The sequence below is a fragment of the Camelus bactrianus genome, chromosome 1 (assembly GCF_048773025.1).
Source record: "Camelus bactrianus isolate YW-2024 breed Bactrian camel chromosome 1, ASM4877302v1, whole genome shotgun sequence".
NCBI lineage: Eukaryota > Metazoa > Chordata > Mammalia > Artiodactyla > Camelidae > Camelus > Camelus bactrianus.
Genome location: NC_133539.1, coordinates 95,438,247 through 95,451,364, shown reverse-complemented (window position 1 = coordinate 95,451,364; position 13,118 = coordinate 95,438,247). Strand labels below are relative to the sequence as shown.

At 41.0% G+C, this 13,118-nt stretch overlaps 1 protein-coding gene across 21 annotated transcripts in view; it reads left to right on the top strand.

Annotated features, from left to right (window-relative positions):
- MBNL1 (muscleblind like splicing regulator 1) overlaps window positions 1-4,634 on the top strand; it is a 190,384-nt gene extending 185,750 nt beyond the window's left edge. For all 21 annotated transcript variants that reach the window (XM_045514468.2, XM_045514488.2, XM_074369332.1 and 18 more), the window contains one exon: window positions 1,183-4,634. The gene's annotated coding sequence lies outside the window, so the exon portion shown is untranslated. The remainder of the gene's footprint in view (window positions 1-1,182) is intronic.
- The last annotated feature ends 8,484 nt before the right edge of the window (window positions 4,635-13,118 follow it).

The window sequence follows — 13,118 nt, the reverse complement described above, 5'->3', positions numbered from 1 at the left end:
ATATGAGAGCCATGTAAGAAAAAATGGTAGACTCAGTTTGAGAAGTCCCTCCCCAAGATGTGCTACAATCCCGAATTAAACTATTGAAACTGATTTTTACCTAGTTCATAAGCTCTCTCAATGCAGTTCTGATAATAAGGTTTATTATTCTGAACAACAGCCACATTTTTTAATGAACACATCACTTCATAGTATGTAGGTTTGGAAGCAGAGGTCTCCTTTTGACATGTTAAAAAAAATGTTTCAAGCTCTCATAGTCACTTGGGTATGTTTGTTATGTATCTGTGTAACTATGTTCTATTTCTTAGCAATAATCCAGGTTGAAAAAAATGATACCAAATGGCTGTAAGTTCATCGGTCAGCAAACCAGTGGATTTGTCTGTATTGAAACATACTCTTTAATGTTCTGTTTATTTAACAAGTGATTCCTCATTTTCACGAGGAGTTGCAATATTTAAACTGGTTTTCGAGTGCAGCAAAATGGTGATTTCTTTCATTCTCAAAGTTGTATTCTAAAGCATACTTTAACATGTAAAGATTCTCTGATGGGAACAGATCTCATGTAAAAATGAAACTAGTAATTCACAAGTACATTGTAATATCGATTCAGCCACAGTTTGTCAGGGGCATACGGGATGATTTTTATTTTTCTTGGCTTTAGGGGAAAAAAATCCAAATTTTAAATTATCCAAAAGAGTCACTTTTTAATTTTCTTCCAAACAGATACTCTGCTAATCAAGCACCCAAATATAGCAAACTGTGTTTAACAGGATTGATGCCTGGATTTTCATTTTGTGGGCCAAGACATTACCCTTGAAACCTATTAGACTTTAGAAGAAAAATAAAGTGAATTGTAAATTCCACCCCACAATGATGGTGCTAAAAAGAGCTTTACTACATTATGCCCCTTGGTTCTGCAAATGTGTTTTGTACTTTGAGCTTGGTATTGGGTGATATTTGTGCAGATTATACAATTTTATGAAGCCGTGCTTGTCATTTTATTCTCAAAGAGATGATAAACAAATTTAGGTCCATCTGTACTTGTGAAGTGTTTTTTGGTTTTTACATGAAGCTACAGCGTCCACTGTAAAGGAAGAAATTCAGTTTTCTTGTTGAATGTATGTTGAAACTGCTTTTAGATATTGTCTGTTGTAACGAAGATTATCTCTTTTTCCCTTGTAGATCATACTAAAGAGGAAAGGACAGTGTGCTTGGTTAGAGTAAAGGACGAGGTCATTAGCCATATTGTATATACCGTCAAGCAACACACACAAAAACCCCTCAGCCACAAGACATCCACATATTGCATGCTAACCAGAAGAAAAGACAACATGGAAATCCACTGCACACTGTTGCCTATACACTTTGTACATTTAATTGATATTTGTGCTGAGGTGATATTCCTGTCTAAAAGAACAACATTGTCTTTCTTTTCTAGCACAGAGTGATGCATTCAAATATGCAGACCTAATTAGTTTCCTATATATTCATGCCATCTTGAAAAGACAGACTATGGTGTAACCATGATTCTATTATGTATTGGTACGTCTGTAGACCAAGATATAATTTTTTAAAAAATAAGTTTATTTCTTTCAAGGTTTACAAATAACAAAGGTGCACCTTGTATTTAAAATTGCCATTATAGATGAGAGCGTGCATGCACAGTCATTTTTGTTTAAGAGTAATATTTTTAATGTAATAGATTTTAAGATGTGGTGAGGGAGGGATCTGACAGAGATGAATGTGCCAAGCAAAACCACAACTGTGTATCTTTTAAAGCACATCATGGCTTTAAGTACCATGTTGTTAAGGATTCTCATGAAGTGCCATAGACTGTACATCAAATTAGAGTATTATTTCTTCAGTGTTATTGTTTTCAGAGCCACATTTGTTGCTTATTTGCTAGTACTAATCAGTCAAAGGGCACCATTCTTTTTCTTTCTTTTTTTTTTTTTTTTGGAAACCAAAGCTGTCTCAGAAATGGCCGATTTAACTTTGCAGTAACCATAGACAGCACAACACAAACTCTCAATACAGATAAACTCACACATACTGGAGATATATATAATAGATATATATAAAATTATTTTAATGCATTGTAGTGTAATATTTATGCATACTATACTGTATAACATGTTATTCAAAAGGGATATGCCATTTCTGAGACACGATAACAAAAAAAAGTTTGAGGAAATTCTTTTGCTTCTATTTATAGCTCTGTCAAAAGTCAAAAGACTCTAAATGCTTTGCAAAAATGGTTTCACATTTGCTTAAATGCTTCATCACAGTCACATTTAAAATAAGTGACTCTAAACAAAGACGAAAGCAGCACTGTCATCAGATGCATGATAAACCAAAATACAAAAATGGGAAATGTTTAATTAACCTAGTAATTGGGTGGGTGATGTACATGGGTGAATTTTATATGTGATTTGTTTTGTTTTGTTTTGTTCAGATTTACTGCTTATAGCCTTAGAAAGCCTTTTACAAAATTTAAAAAAAAATAGATGTGCATTCAGTTTCTAAGAATGGATTCATCCAAAGGAATTCCTTTTTTTGTGGTTTGGATGTTGCAGCTTGTAAAGGATATTTTTGCTCTGATTCAGCAGTTCTAAAAAAAATTGCTGAAGTCGGGGCCAGGTCACTGGTAGTTCTAGTATGGAATGGGAGAAGCGAGAGTTCAGTTATAGAACTTTCCATACTTCCAAGTTTACCGCAAGTTTTTATGCTTGAGAGAGATGCTTTCTAATATAAGACTGATGTGTTGATTTTACTGATTGTACTGTACATCTATTAAAGCCTTAGATTATTACATTACGGGTTGGAACCCACACCAATGTAATTTCAGTCGTGTTAAGAGAGTAATGGTGACTCCACATGTCATTGTAGTTAGTTACATTATAGAATATTACTTATTTTTCTTGTTAAAATGTAGTTTTTCATTTCCTACATTTATTAGATTTCATTTTCTATTAACAATTGAATACCATTTCAGTTTATAGACTATTGTTTTATTAGATTTTACCAATGAATTTTTCAAAATACACACAAAAAAAATTAAAGTAGTTTTTCCTTCATAACATACTCAGTTTTGAATTACATGTAGTGTCATGAGTATTCGTATTATTGTTAACTAAATGATTTATATTTTACTGATTTAATATTAAAGTGTAAGAATGTCAGTCATTGTTAGTTCTTGTCTAGTTTTCATTAAAAGAACAAAGATCTTTTATATGGATATCTTATAAATATATAATCATTGCTAAGTAAGAAGTTAAGTTGTTGCTATTGCAACAATCCTGGCAGACAATTGAGTAATATTTTGATGATTTATTTTGTTTGTAATTAGTTATTATAAGAAAATCTAGATCCTAGATATTAGAATAAAATTTATTTTCTACTGTATCCATTTCAAATGTTAAAGTATTGTTTAATATTTTTGAAATCCCTGAATATCAGGCCTTGTTATAAATAAGCTGCATAATCAATAAATAGAACAAGGGACTTTTTGTTGATAATCCAAATACTCAAAGTTTACGTAATGAGAATTATAGCGTGTGTGCAAACTCTTGAGGGTTGATTATGCTGCAATTTAGCATGTTGGAACGTCTAGAGAGAAGGTTGACTTTTTGCACTTCTGTATATAGTCAAAAGAGAGAAACCTGTATAATAGTAAGATCTTATTTTGAATAAAAACGTCTATAATTACAAGGAGTTTTGTTAAGGCTAATAAAATGACAGACTGAGCAAAATTGCTTGCAAAAAAAGTGGCACAGAGTTAGCACTCCATATATTCCCCTTCAAACACGTTGCTTTGCTTTTTGTGGACAGCTTGTAGTTTGCCAGGATTTTTTCAGCTGGAAAGATATACCATCCTTCCAAGATCTCATGACTGACAAAAACTCCATTGGGCCAAATCTGCCTGAAGATCATTACCAAAAATAGCAGGTACTTCAACCATTAAGGTGAAATCATGGATCAGATATTCCTTACATTTTTTCAAAACTACTGCATGTTTAAAACGTCAACAAAACAAAAAAAAAAAAAAGAGAGAGAGAGAGGAAGAACTATACTGAGGACATATACTATTCAAATCAGTTTCTGCCAATTTCAGTGGTTTATGTTCACACAAAAAGAAAAAAAAAATCTTCAAAACAAAGTATTGACTGTCACAAAATTTGAACCATCAACAGGCAAACCAAACAGCACACCGTAGCTATAGTTGTTATGTGATTGTTTTTTAATTGCTGTAGGGATGCTGTTCTTTCAGCAGGTGAAAAAATAAGACACAGTTCAAACTTCACGGTTTTCATTTTCAACTCAGAAGCACTCAAAAAAGCAAATGTGATAACGGGCACTTGTTGAATTAGTGGATCCAGCCTTCACTCCAGCTGGTTATGACGTTGCACTTACCAGCAACCCTACCGCCTTCGTCTGCTGAAAGGACAGATATGCTTGGTTTTACTATTATGTAATCACAACTTACTTTCTGCTTGTAGTTGCTTAAAATTATGTATTTTGTCTTGGGCTGCAATTTGTTTTATGCTTATTTTATTATTACTGCAGTAGTTGATTTTGCTGTATGGAAAAATAAAGTGAAATTGCCCTAATAAAACTTCTCTTTCTTAAGTATATTTGTGTATCTGAGATTGAAGAGTAAGTTATTTCGGCGTGTTTCGAGCACTCATGCATGTCTGTCTGTGTGAACAGATTGATGGGAACGTTCATGGTCAGGTGTTTACTGATGGCAGGTGAGGCCTTCACTCTCTTCCTCACTCACCTTTGCTACCAAGAGGGCGATTCTGAACCCCGATGTGTTGCCGACCTCCGCCCAGTGTTTCTTCTGAAAAATCTTGCCCTCCCTTCCTCTGACACTTTAAGTGCTGTTTGATATATTTTAGGTGCAGGAGGGGAAAACTCTTAAGGGGAAAAAAGAAACTCTTGAATCAGTTCTAAATCACTGTCTTTCTATACACGAAATTTTATTTGTCTGACTGCCCCAAGAGACTAGCCCTGGAAAACAGGCAATCTAAGAGAATATTTCAGTAATAATTGAAATGAAGTGACGATGACACTTGATTTGGAGGGATTAAAGTGTTTACGCACACACACAGCTGAGCCAGGACATGACGTTACTCTTCAGGGGTGGGGGGAGGGAGGGAGAGAGAGAGAGTGTGTGTGTGTGTGTGTGTGTGCGCGCGCGCGCACGCGCGCGTGTGTGAATCTTTTAAATGGTAGATTAAAAATTCGGTTGAAGTGAGGCCTGGTATCCATATGGCTTTGCCTTTTGCAGTTTTCACAGAGAGTCAGTGAAAGCCAAAGTTCCCGTGTGAAGAAATTTGCTCATCTGACCATTTAGTGCTACTTTTTGGGACTGTGCCGCCTGGCATTTGGTCAAGGGCTGCAAGTTCTCCTTTGTAGTTCAGTACGTTTTTTTCTAAAATTTATTGCGTTAAAAATAAGTACACTATTAATAATTAATACAGTTCTGTTACTGGTTGAGCTCTAGAAATATTTGTTATTTTTATTGGACCCCACTATTCAAGGTGCTGCTTTTCAAAGAGAGTAGCTGCTCTGGAGGTGATTACCTAAAGCAGGGGTTCACAATCTTTGTGAGTAGCATCAAAACATCTGACTCTCTCCAATTAGGGATAGTATTTTTGGGTATCTTTTAATTGAAAAAAATATAACAAAAAGCCATTGTAACATTTTTATTAATCACAGCAGAATATCTGTGCATCTGAAAGATGGTATTTGAGATAGTCATTCCCCAGACAATGCTGGTTGTTGAGGTGTTATTGCCACGGTGACCACTAGGGGTCCTCAGCTCACAGGACCCCTGGGGACCTTGTCTTAAAAGTACAGTTTCCCATTTCATTGCAGAACCTTGACACTCTCGAAGTTTACACTTTGGAATGACCCTGAAAGTCAGTGACCTTCTATAATTCTCCTGAGGCACACTTCTGAACAGTAGCTTCTTTCTTGCAGGAAACAGTCACTTAACATGTAAGTGAATCTGTGGGACAGTGAGCAACAAGATTTTGCTGTTTTTTCTGCTTGGTTTTACACCACTCACTGATGCATCTGAGGCAGGCTACTAGTTAAGGTAGTCTACTGTGTGTTCTGGAGAAAAACAACTATGTTACAATATTCAAGGATTTGGAAACTTTTGACAGCCTAGAACATACCTACTTTGAATGTTGAAAGTCTATTGTATTAACACCATGAAGAGATCCAAGAACGTGAAACTTGGAGATTTAAATGTGAAGGGATTTGTGTTGACTTCTCTTGACCTGTCAAAACAACACTGGGCCTCAATGAAGTGAAGTGGCCTTGTGCCATGGCCAGCCTCGGCCCAGCCTCCAGCACATCGTACTTGCCATGGTTGGTCCCAGCTTTGCTTAGAAGAGGCCTCGGCACCAGCAGCTCTTGGGGCGGGTGGTCAGTCTGCAGCCACCCTCAGGCTGTGGCTGTGCGAGGCCAGGCCACGGCCTCCTCCTCCAAACTTCTTGGGAGTTGGACTCTGGGTTCTCAAGGGGCCCTGTGCACTCTGAACCCCAGAAGAGGAAAAGCAGATGTGTGCTGCGGCTGACCTGGGCCTGGGGCTCAGGGACTCTCCTCCCAAGAGCTGTCTGCACCTGCCTTGCACACCTGTCACCTCAGCGGCCCTGACCTACCCGCCACCCCACCCCCAACCCAGGCAACCAGGGGGCTGAGGCAACCAAGGGGGCCAGAGCAACTCCTTTTGGTCCTGTAAGGAAGCAGACCCTCGGTTCTCTTCCTTTTTGGTTGCATGAGCTTTTATTTTTATTCAAGTGGTATTTCTCTTTTGCTAATTATGTTGGGAAATGGATAAAAATATAGCCTACCCTTGAGTGTACCATTTTAGGAGAGTACCGGCAGCGGCAGGTTAGGACACGGTTAATATATGTTACCATTAGCGGCCTGTTCAGGTCTTTCAGAAACAATTTACTGAAGCAAGAGCCATCAGTTTCTTTCTCCCTCATTGGGTTTCATAATGACGAAACAGAGAATTTCTTCTCAAACAGATAAAGAATAAACCTGACGGTTGGTTGATGGTGGTCGGAGTGGCCAGGTTGTTATGTAAATGCTAACTGCCATTCTCAATCACATTTGCCTCTTGGCGGCACCTGGGGCGTTGAATCCCTGCCCGTGGAATTTAGCAGAGCCTGGTGTCTGGGTTGAACTGCAGCTTCGGGTGGGTTTGTGTGATCCCACGGTGATGGGCACAATGTCACTGGAGGGAAATTTTAACTATTGCAACCACTGCATGTGCCGTGGTTATGAATACATCTCCTAGGAAATAAAAAAGCAGCCGGGTTCTCCATAGGAATGTCCCACAACTGCATGACTCCTTGGGCCCAAGTGCTTAGCTTATTAAATCCATCCTGGCACTGGCTGGACAGTTCTATGGGGGAATTAAATATTGAGGTGTACCCCCCAAATTATACCTGAAAGGCAACTATGGCTGGCATTGCCCACGCAGACAGGATGCGTTCACAAGAGAACACTGTGTTTACAGGGGATGTAGAACCCAGCGGTTATGGTAGCTCTGAAGGTCTGGAAATGAGTGAGCAGTCTGCAAAAGAAGTGCATGTTCAGACTTAAATTCAGAGCAACGCCATGCCAAAGAACTGAAAAGTTAGCCAAGCAGATCTCCAAAGTCCATTTAGAATGGCATACAGTACTGGTCTGGAAGGGAATATAAGCCTCCTTACTAAAGTCATATGGTGAGAGTGGCAAAGCTAAGCAGAAAACTAGACCCCCAAAGTCCCATAATATTACACAACTGTAGGCTTAGGAGGAAAGTGGAGAGACAGATGAGGAACTAGAAGCCTGCTGCAGAGGCTGAACAAAAGAAGCCTTCATGACTGTCAACTAGCAAGTTAACAGTCAAAATCTGGACACTGTAAATGGGGCTTTAGTAACAGGAAGTGTTAGGTGGTTTAGATAGAAATGAGCACTGGGCAGGGGAAGAGGGAGGGGCGAGGAACAATCCAGAACACAAGGAACCTGAGCTGTCAATCAACCAGAGCACAGGGAACCTGAGTTGTCAATCAGTCAATCAATCAATCATGAAACCAGGATATAAAAGCAGGAAAAACAAGGGAACGGCGCCATTTTTCCTCTCTGGGATTGCCCCGCTCCCAGTTCTCGGGAGAGTACTAGCTTCTACGTTTTTACTTCACCAATAAAAATCTTGCTTATATCACGCTTTCTGTCTCTCGTCAAAAAACTTTTTTTCGGGTGACTAAGAACCGAGGTAAGTCTTGTTTCCCTTTTCCTGGTAACATTAATTTTGGTGCCGTGACTCGGATGGCATGCTTAAACCTAATCTTTCCTCCTTCATTTCCCTCTCCCTCCCCAAGGCGAGCGAGCGGAGCACAAGCTCCTGGGGCCGGTTGCAGCAGCTGGACTGAGAACACAAGGCGTGGTAGGGAGACCAGCCACTGGCTAAACTAAAGGAGATCATTCCAATCAGACCACGGAGACGCCCAGCACACAGTGAGACTGTGGCCATTTCCCCCTTTCTGGAATGGACGCTGAGACGTCGCTTCCCTCCCTGAATCAGGACCCTAGGACGCCAGGCACTGCTGATTCACGGCTACCCTCTAGGATGCATTTGGTTGTGGACAGAGGCTGAGACGTCAGCCTAGTCCGTGGGCTTTTCACCTTAGGACGCTAAGCTCTGGAAACCCCCCTGCATCCTACCCTTGTTTTTCAGATGGGAAACCAAGAGTCTGTCCCTGCTGGGACTCCTTTGGGCTGCATATTGGCCAACTGGGACCGTTTTGATCTACAAACTCTCAAAAGAAGAACACTTACATTCCTTTGTAATGTTGCTTGGCCACAATAGCGACTTCCCTGCGAGGAAGTATGGCCTATAAGTGGGAGCATAAACTCAACTATCTCGTTCCAGCTTGATCTCTCCTGTAAGAGACAAGCCATATGGTCTGAGATACGATATGTTAAAATTTTTTACTTACTGAGGGAGAGCAATGATCTTCCAGAAGGATGTAAGTTAACCACTCAGGTAATGGTTAATAACCTACTGTCCCTGACACCCCCTAGAGAGGGGGACTCTCCTAAACCTACGCCCTGCCCTGCTCTCCCTACCATATACCCCTCATTTCCCTCATACTCAGGAAATACACTGCCTTCAGCTCCTCCATTACATTTGATAGCTAAGACCTGCCTCCTGGTAGAAACAGGTGGAGAATTTGGTCCTCAATTCTTATATAAGCCGTTCTCTCTGGTAGAACTGAGATAAATTAAGACTGATCTGGGAAGCTATTCAGAGAACCCAGATAAAAACAGAGAGGCATTTCAGCACCTCACTCTGGCATATGACCTCACCTGGAAAGATGTTAATATCATCCTTGGCCAAACCTAATCTGACATAGAAAAGGAAGGGTTCTCAGAGAAGCCAGAAAATATGCAGACAGCCTACATCTGTCTAACGATAAATACCCCAAGGGGGAAATAGCTGGGCCCCGATGGGATCTTAATGACCTTAACCAAAAGTGGGAAAGAGACCATTTTTTAATCTGTGTTAAGGTAGGACTCCAGGCAGCCGCACAGAAAATTACCAGCTATTCTAAGATGTTAGCTGTGAGTCAGGCACCCGGAGAAAACCCCGCTTTTTCAGAGCGGATCCGGAAGACACCCACTGAGTATACTCACTTAGGCCTCCGCTCATATGAGGGACAAATCATCTTAAAGGATAAATTTCTTACTCAGTCTGACCCTGATATTAGACGAAAATGCCAAAAGGCAATCTGGGAACCCATAGTAACTCTTGACAAATGCTAACCATTGCTGCCACGGGTTTTTGTTTTGTTTTGTTTGTAAATTGAGATCAGGTACAAGAGGCCAAGGCTCAGGAGAAGGAAAGAAGGAAAGAGGACAGACAGGTCCAAATGATTACAGCCCTTCAAGGGCAGCCGCCGTCCGTACATCCTCGGCCCCCAGCAGCCTGAGACAAGCCTGATGATCAATACTTCTGCCTCTGACCTGGTCAGTGGGCCAAGAAAGGTCCCCATAAGGACAAATTTTCAAGATCTGCCTGCTTTCGGTGTAAAAAGCAAGGTCATTGGGCGGCCCTCTGACCCTCAAGCCAAATGGCCCGTAGGGGATAACCGACCTGCAAATGGTTGTCCGGGACTGAAGGAGCCCCCTCCAGTCAGCCCCAACGCAAGACATCGTCATCACTGGGCTGGAGCCACGGGGACAAGTGGATGTGGCAGGTAGGACAATCACTCTGTTTTGGATACCGGGACCACCTACTCTGTACTAACATCTTTCTCCAGACCCTTCTCTAGATTCTGTCCCATCAAGGGAGTCAGTCACAGGTAAACCGACCTTAAAATTCTTTACTTTCCCCTTTGCTATTTATGGGATGAACACGCATGCGCATGTTCTTTCTCACGTGTGCCAGCATGTCCTAGCCCCTCTTTAGGCCAAGATCTTCTTTACAAGTTGAGAACCTGAGTTATCCTGGGAGAAAGTCTCCAAATGTTCACCTCTTTACAACTCTTACTGCTCTCTGGGGAAGGAGAAAAACCTCCAGACCCAGAGACCTGGGAGAATAAAATTAATCCTGCCGTCTGGGATCAAGGCGTCCCAGAGCGAGCAAAGACGGCTGCTCTGGTTGTCACCTCCCTCAGAGATCCTACCTGGTTCCCTAATTGAAACAATATGTGACTTACTTACCTGCTCCCATACTCGAGAACAGGCCATCCAACATGCAATCCAAACTCTTCACTTCTTGGCCTAGCGGGGGTATAAAGTTTCCAAGTCCAAGGTCAAAATGATTTGCCAAACAAGAGGTCACTTATCTAGGAGTTGGTCTGACTCCTGGAAACCATAAGCCTTTCCCCTGAACAAATTCAGGGAATCTTACAACTCCCTAATCCCTCTACTTGAAAACAGCTCAGGGCATTTCTCAGACTAACAGATTCCTGTAGGCTTAGGACCCCTAACTATGGGTCCATAGCCCAACCTCTACATGACAGCTTACGGGGTAAGGGTGACTCAGTACCTCTCCAGTGGGGTCCTTCCCAACAGGAAGCAATGGAAGAATTAAAAAACCTCCTAGTAAGATCCCCAGCCTTGGGGCTTCCAGATCCCACAGGCCCTTCCAGTTCTGTGTTCATGAGAGAGGAGGAATAGCCTTGGGGGTCTTCACGCAACGGCTGGGTCCTACCCAGCAGCCTATGGGATACCTCTCCAAGAGGCTAGATCCCACTGCTTGAGGCTGGCCTTCCTGCCTAAGAGTGTTGGGAGCCCTCTCCGCTCTCCTGAGGAAGCTTTTAAGCTAACTCTGGGGTCCCCTATACAAGCATAAGCTAACCATCAAGTTTCTGACCTTTTAAAAGGCAAGGGACACTCTGGCTCTCAGATGCTCGGCTTCTTAAATATCAGGCATCATTACTGGAAAACCCAGATGTCACTGTCTCCGTTTGTGGGACACTCAACCCTGCTACACTATTACCACCACCAGACCAGTCTCTTCCCTTTCATATATGTCATGAAACCCTATCCATTTCTCTAGGAGCTAGAACAGATCTCACTGACCAACCCCTGGAAAACCCTGATGAGATCTGGTTCACCGATGGGAGCCACATATTCCTGGGAACCTCTTAGTGATCTGTGACTGCTTTCCAAGCAACACTGGTGACATCGCCCTAGGGGACTATGGATCCCTGACAGATAAACCTCTTTCTTCAATGTCTCCTGGTTCAAATCTTTTCTCTTTTAGGGCCCCCACCAAACTGTTTTAATACTAATTTGAAATGTCTCTGACATTAGGGTCCCTCTTTTTACTCCTCCTTTAGTTCACTGGACTAACTCTTCACATCTGCTTTCTAAAATCGAAACCAACAGAAAGCACAGAAATCAATTTTTTTAAAAACCCTTGTTGACCCCTTTCGTCCTTTGGCTAGGATTAACTCTATATATTTGCCCTCTATCTTTTCAACCTTCTTATGAAGTGTTTCTTTTCATCTAGAGATAAACTTCAAATGATTATTAAGAAGGTAATCAACCAGTCAGCCAAGACCACTTATATACAAGCCCCTCGATGAACACCGACCCTTTGCTCACATCCTGCCCAAGGACAGCCAGCTAGTCTGCGACCCCAATGAGCTCCATCATCTCCCCAGATCAGCAGGAAGTAGCTAGAGCGGTCCTCGCTTTCTACGTCCCCAAGATTTGGGGTCCTATGACTAGGGAGGGGAATCTTAGGTAGCTTAGATAGAAATGAGGACTGGGCCAACGGAGAGGGAGGGGAAGGGAAAAACCCAGAACACAAGAAACCTGAGTTTTCAATCAACCAGAGTGTAGGGAAACTGAGTCGTCAATAAAACAATCAATCAGTCACAAGGCCTGGGAGTGACTTTATGAGACGTCTCTACGAGACAGGGAGCCCCTCCATGCCCAGGCCTGGGGGTGGAGGCCCAGAGCACCCTTATCATGTGTCTATGAGACTGGAAGCCTCTCTATGCACATGCCTGGGTGGAGGTGAAATGCACTCGTATCATGCGTCTATTATACAAGGGGACATAATTACACAGGTCTGTGTATGAATATGTATATATATATAATATGTATAGTATGCATTATATATTTATATATACATATATAACATATACAGATATATTTATTATATGTGTATATCCATATGCATGTCATTGGATATATATATATAACATATATATACACATGTCTGTGCATGGATATGTATATATATAATATGTATATTATATAATATATATGTATATATACATTCAATATATAGATATACAATATGTACATTATATATTTGTATATCCATACATGTCAGTGTATGGATATATATAATATATACATATGTCTGAATATGTATGTATATAATATCTACATTATATAATATATACATATATTATAAAATATATACATATAATATGCATATATAATATGATATATATACATATAAATTACGTATATTATATTGGTGTACATCCACCTCTAGGCCTGTCTGAGACCTCAGCTCATAGTGTTAGAGCAGGCAGATAGCTAGATATGAGCAGAGAAAGGGGGACACAGACCAAATGGCA